The sequence below is a fragment of the Poecilia latipinna genome, unplaced genomic scaffold (genome assembly GCF_001443285.1).
Source record: "Poecilia latipinna isolate Pla-1442-1.1 unplaced genomic scaffold, P_latipinna-1.0 Scaffold129, whole genome shotgun sequence".
Taxonomy (NCBI): domain Eukaryota; kingdom Metazoa; phylum Chordata; class Actinopteri; order Cyprinodontiformes; family Poeciliidae; genus Poecilia; species Poecilia latipinna.
This window is the reverse complement of record NW_015112745.1, coordinates 403,320-409,958: the sequence shown is the minus strand read 5'-3', so window position 1 is coordinate 409,958 and position 6,639 is coordinate 403,320. Positions and strand designations below refer to the sequence as shown.

Genomic DNA, 6,639 nt, shown 5'->3' with positions numbered 1-6,639 from the left:
TAAGTGTGGAGGCTTTCAACATGGAGGGAGAGAGATAAGAAGGTGGAGGCAGCGCTGGTGTCAGGAGGAGGGGGCAGATTTAGGGGAGATTCTCATAATAGCGCCTTGCTGTCCTCTTTCTTCTGTTGTGCGTTACGACAGGAGGCTGAAAATAGAACATCTTTAGAGAGCGTGCAGTTACGCTTAGTGTTGCTTTATTCTGTACTCTTAAAGACACACAAAGACACACACACACGCACACACACTCACACACACACACACACACAATGTGGCTTGTCTTATGCAATCATGACAAAATAGGATTTTCTCTAGAAATCAACGTAATCTTTCAAGTCTGTCATGATATCGGTTGTTACATCACAGCAGTAGTTTCTTCACTTCCTTTGAGATGCATTCACACACACACACACACAACTCTCCTGGTTGAATGTGAGAGAATCGTTTAGCAACCGAAGCAGCAACCATGTGTTTCTCTTAGCTGTAGAGGCTTTTCAGTTTTCATTTCCAGATCATGTTGTTGACAGGAACACATATAAAGCTACGATATGATATTTTTTGCTTTATGTGACTACAACAGGGAGACGGAAGCAAACCTCGCAGACCACAAAACCCTGCCTGTAGAGGCTGAATGTGTGCGTTTGTGTGAGTGTGTTTATTTATCTGTGATATTTGCATATGTTTATCTGCACAGGACGGGGCTTGTGAGTCGGTGCGAGTCTCAGTGGGTACAGTGTGCTTTGCCAGAGTGAGCGAGAGAGCGGAATGTGTGAGTGGAGCGGGATCAAAAAGGGGAGAGGGGAGGGAAAAAAGCAGAGGAGACAGGAGAAACACACGGACAGAGGGTTTTGTGCGGTGGCAGATAGAACAGGAGCAAGTCGGGAAGGGAGGAGCATTTTTCTTTCTTTTCTTTGGGGGATTTAAGCTGCTTCAGTTTGGCTTCAAGGCTGGGGGAGGATTCCCCTGCTTGTGGACCATGGCTTTCTGCTCTGATCTAAGACAGTAGTTTGTTTTGAAACTGAGGGGGTAAAGAGGAGGGAGGGAGAGAGACACTTCCCTCTACAGCCTTTGTAGCCAGCCCACTTGACAGATGGCACCGGCAGGATGATCTTTGACTCTCTCCCGGGAACCATGCCTCACTTCGCTCACTGAGGTAGCGTATGTCAACTTCTTCTTCCTTTTGGTTTGCAGAAAAACCGCATGCTTACACATGAGTGTTACTGCATTATTTGCACTGGATGTGCGTGATTGAGCGTGAATAAAATGACAGCTCAGAGTGTATGCACGTATGACTGAAATGTTTGTGTGTGAGCTCAGTCACCACCACATCAGCATTAGTTGGAGTCAAATTTCCAAACATAGTTTAGTTTTTCAGTTGTCTTCCTCACTAGAGCTATGCCTTTATTTTTCTATCTGACTGACTGTCGGCCTAGGGTCCAGGGTTGGTGATGGAAGTCAGGCAGTAACTTGCAGCCAGCAATTTTTTTTTCTCCCTTACGTCTGCAACCACCTGCACTTCTGTTTATTTCCTCACACTCAGCTTCCCTTCCCAGATAAAACCGATGTTTCTCCACTTTTTGTTTCAACCAGCTCTGGCAGACTTAACAAATCACAGAGCCACAAACAGCAACAGAAGCAGGTGTTGTGTTCGAAATAACACAAATAGCACACTGTGATAAATATGTGTTGTTGTTTTTTTTTTATGCATTTGTGCTGTGACACTTGGAGAGGTTGAATATTTACAATCTATATAAAAAAAATCCTGCCTGTTGCCTTGTTAGATTCTGTATGATTTTTGGTGATGAATACATTCATACATTCAGTTTAATAGTAAAAATTTTAGAGTAAAAACCCAAATTGAATGAAATAATTTCAAAATTATTTTTTTTCAGTTTACATTCATTCTTCACTTGAAGTGTCTGTACCGTAGTATGTATCTTATTGTTCTGGTTATTGGCCATTTCTTGTTCTGGACAGGCCCTTTTTTATCAAGACTAATACTCTAAACAGAATGTTCTACCTTCTCTGAAGAAGCCACCACTGTTGGGATTGTATTGTTTAAATTTCCTTTGAAAAATAGATGAGAGACTGTAATACTCAGTGAAAACCTGAGATTGAATGTAGGGAAGTTTGTCAGGGGAACAATGGCCACGTAACCAAGTGTGGTCTTTGTAATAAATCGCTCAGCTGTTCTCCCTGACACGTATACATAAACATGCAGTTTCTCGACTCGACAGTCCCCCTGACATCAGCGTGAGTCTGATGATGAGAAAAAGTGAAGATGTTCAGACCAGGTTGTTCATTAAAAAACAATTTACAGTTTGTTCTTTTTGCTGCAGAGGAGCTAATCCCTTATTTGCAGTCATTAGAATAGTTTCATAGGGAAATCATCCAAACGGCCACTTAAATCAAGCCTCAGTTTTGAAGGAATTCCCATCATCTGTAACAACCCAAGCTTTAAACAGGCTGAGCAAAGGCTGTTCAAAATATTTTTACATAACTTTAGCGCAAGACAGTTGTTTACCTTGTCCCTTATTTTCTCAACCAAAAGTGATTCTGTGCTTTCTATACTTTATCATCCACTCACAAGATAAGTTCCGCTGCCACAGATGTCTTGGGCATATTGAGAAGTTCTGTGCTGCTGCTTGCATTATGTATAAGACAGACGTTTACCACTGCTGCAGAATAGATGCAACTGTGTCTGAGACATCACAGCAAAGGCCCAATGATAACATTATTTAATCCAAAATGTACTTAATATTTTCTGTGCAGAAAACCTGCGGGTGAGTGAGGTTTTTTTGTGAACCTCACTCACCTGAGCATGCAGAATGCTTGAAGCGTAACATGACGCTTTCTGATTATTTTTTGCCCAGTTGTCTTACCTCTAGGGGGCAGACAAAGAGAATCATGTGACACTGGAAACAAGAAATGTACAAGGCTGTGACAGCACGATAAAAATTACATATTAAGGAAGATTAAAAACTTTTAATTTTGTACTTTACAGCGAGTACTTCTAAAGTTCACACATTAAAGATGTAGCAAGACTCGTACCTTAAAACTACCTAATTTTCTTCTTTAATCCCTTTTACCCACGATTTCTTAAAGGTCTGATGTGTTAAGAGAGGTTTAAGTCAACCAGCTGCTATAACCGTCTCTGAATTTGCAATCCAGGTTGCAACAGCACTGGTACAATAGATTTATGAGAGGATTTGCTGATTTAGAGCTCTGATGCTTAATGTATGAATGACAGACGATTAGTCAGACGAGCCAGCAAAAGGCTGAACATATGCTTATTGGATTTTGCACATATATAAGGCATTGGTTTTTTTTTTTCTTGCACATTTTTATTATGTCTTCATGATTCAAATAATTAATTATAATTCTGAATTATTTTTCTTAACTCTTGTAGAAACAAACAAACTAATGTTTGTTTTATCTGTGTTGTGTGGTTTAATATTAGATTTAACAAATGTTTTGACCAAGTAAGTTTGGCATTAAGAGGGCAGGCGTTTTTGTCTTTTTGAACCGATTTTACATCTCATCTCATGTAAGACATACCAAGTGTAAAATGTTAAAATAAAAATAATAGATTTTATGAAGGCAAAAAGTTTCCATAACTTTCTGAAAATCGATGCACTAAAAATAGTCCTTGTCACTATAGAGTAAAGATAGTTGAGTGAATAAATAAAATATGTTCAAGATTTTCTTGCAGGTTAATTCTCAGAGTGTTGCAGGGAGAGGCATTTTCCTGACTGGAAGTTGAAATACTGAAAAAAACCAAAGAACGAACCTTACACGGACTCATGTCACATTTGATTCAGTCATTTGAATAAATTAGAGTCAAATTAACATCAATGTAAGTAGTCAAATTATAGATTCATGTGAGTAATTCCAGGTCCAGTTTTTAAAATGGACAACACTGACTGTACCAACAGTCAGCAAATATATAAAAAATATTGAAATGCCAAAGTGTTAAAATTAATAACAATTTAATGAATGCTAAAGGCATTAAGCTATTACCTCCTGATTAGGATTAGTAATAAAATGAATCACCAACTAGATTTCCTGGTCAGAGACTTATGTAAATAGGAGGATGTTGAATCATACTGCAACCTTCCACACCTTCCAATTCAGTTTTAGTCATGTCTGATTATATAAAGTAAAGTCCAGTGAAGCATTATGAATCTTAGCCAGTGCATTAAGGAGTTTGACAAAAACAGTATTTTAGCTTATCAAATATTTAGTTAAAACTGCAAACGGGATGACAGATCCTATTCAGTCACATTACCTCGAAGACTGCACATAACCTTTTTAGGACGGCACATGTAAGAGACAAAGCTCTTTAGAAACAAACTTTCATAACAGGATAGAGATTCGCAAAATTACAATCTGTTACTATGAGTTTAATCTTTGTATTTGTGCTTGCTTGGTTTGTTCACAAAGACATCTCAGCAAATATGAATTAGTTATCAGTGACTGCTTTCAAGCACAGCCTATTAAAATGTGGCACCTTCTTTCAGAATCCACCAAATCTGTATTGCAACCATGGTGGTTGGAATAATTATGTGTGAAGGAGATGCATCCCCCCTCACATATGAAAGCACTGTTTCTTTTGTTGACGGGAGAATGCTCTTATTTTTAAAACACAACTGGGTTTTCCTGGTTACCTACAACAACTCACTACACCACATGCTCCACGTATGAATAACAAAGTGAATCCCTGAAAACTGGACCAGTTACCATCAGCCCCACTGACATCATAAGGTGACAGAACTGTCTGAGTCAACTGTGCTTAAACTTTCTTAAACTTTCTCTGGCAAGAATTCAGAGGCAAAAGTTGACTTTTTTTTTTTTCAAAACACATTATTTTTCAAAGTAAAATACTCCACAATCTTCAGTTAAAATAAGAACCACGACAGATCAGTCAAGTTGCCATAAGCCGTACAGGAGAGTGATAAAAGCCACCTGCGGCTCGTGGACAGCCTCTCCTGTCCTACTCAGTCTGTCCCTACCCCCAAGCTTCTGACGCCTCTGGTTGAAGTTGGTCATGTTCTTAACAGGAAGAACGGCCCCAAATTTGAAGTGGTTAGTTGACTGATTAGTTCTTTCTTAGTTTTTTTTTTTTTTAGGAATGTAGCATACAGTTTAAATGCAGTTTTGTCCCTGCAGTTCAGTTATTCCTTCATTCTGAGTTGTGTTAAAACAGTTTTCAAAACCAGGTTCTTGCTCCCTTCTTAATAAACCTCATGCACTCAGGGGGTTTGCATTTTTGGCATGTTTCGCTGGTATTAGAAGGTATTACTGCAAGCCAGATTTTCTTTTTGTTAAGAAGAATGCAGACTTTTACAAAGTGCTTTATTTGTGCAGTTAATGACACATTAATTTCACTTATAAAACCAATACCTACATTAGTTTGTGTATATATCTTAGAATAGGGTAAAGAACAGTAATATGTACTGTTATAACAGTATATTTGCTTTATCCATGGCACAGCAGGTTCAGCAGGTTTTTGTTTTAATTTAGGTGCATTTCCTGTATCTCTTTTCAAATCAGGGACTTTGTTTGGTTTGTTGATCACAGATCTGTGTCTTGTTCTTTGTTCTCTATTCAATCTTGTCTTTAACATACTAGAGAAGAAGTTATGACACATAATGACTCTTTAGGTAATGCAATGAAATCACTTTTTTCCCTACATTACCTGAGGGAAATTAAATAACTGCCAGCAAGCAAAAGTCACTTCCTGCTTGTCACTCCAGAGAAAGAGGGCGTCAAAAACAAGAAGCAGGGGGTTTGCGCAGCACATGCAGTAATTAGAAACTGTCAACATGATGCCTGCATGGCAGAAGAAATGTAGAGATTTTTTCTTTCCTCTAAGCTACCTTTTTTTCCTGTTGACATATTAACAACAATAATACATTTCTGTAGTTTTGTAGTGAGGCTTCCACCACAGAGCACCGCTCCCTCCCTCATGCCTTCCCCACTCAGCTCTTCCAGACTAGTGGCAGCAGCAATTAGAGAACACCTTTCGTAACATGTTCCAGCATAACCTTTTGTTTTAATGCTATCATTTATTTAAACCTGCACATATCTGTGCGAATGAAGTGAGATAAAGGTTGATATGCAACAAGCTAATAAAGGTACTGCTTTGTAAATTGGCCATTCACATCGTTAGTAAGATCTAGCCATCAATATACTTTTAAAAATACATTAGCAAAACTTTTTTCTAATCAAGAAATGAAAATTATTTCAAAATAACCTACGAATCCCTTTCCAATATGATTAATTAATATTTTGTAATTAAAAATATTAAAACATCCTCAAGTCATCTTTGCTATAATGTCTGAAGTGCTGGCTCTAAATTTTCCCTTTTCCACTTGATTGTTACTTTTTATGTTGCATAAGGTATTTTTTTTGTCTTTCTTTTTGTTTTTGTTTTTTGTCAAATGCTGATTCGAGTCATTGAAGAATAGGCAATGTAGATGCCTACAAAAGGATATCAAGTTTAATTTAGCCACAAGCTTTGCTTCAACAGTCAGTGGTTTTACAATGCAGTGAAGACAGAACTGTTATTCATCAGAATCACAATTCACACACCTAAGAATGAGAATATTAAGAAAATTGTTGGACTGGATTCTGACAGTC

The 6,639-nt window shown here is 38.0% G+C and overlaps 1 protein-coding gene across 7 annotated transcripts in view; it reads left to right on the top strand.

Moving 5' to 3' along the window:
- The first annotated feature begins 821 nt into the window (after nucleotides 1-821).
- Nucleotides 822-6,639, top strand: part of gramd1bb (GRAM domain containing 1Bb) — a 121,602-nt gene continuing 115,784 nt past the window's right edge. For 4 of the 7 annotated variants that reach the window (XM_015028593.1, XM_015028592.1, XM_015028591.1 and 1 more), the window contains exon 1: nucleotides 822-1,150. The gene's annotated coding sequence lies outside the window, so the exon portion shown is untranslated. The remainder of the gene's footprint in view (nucleotides 1,151-6,639) is intronic. The other 3 variants (XM_015028596.1, XM_015028594.1, XM_015028595.1) reach the window with 1 other exon arrangement.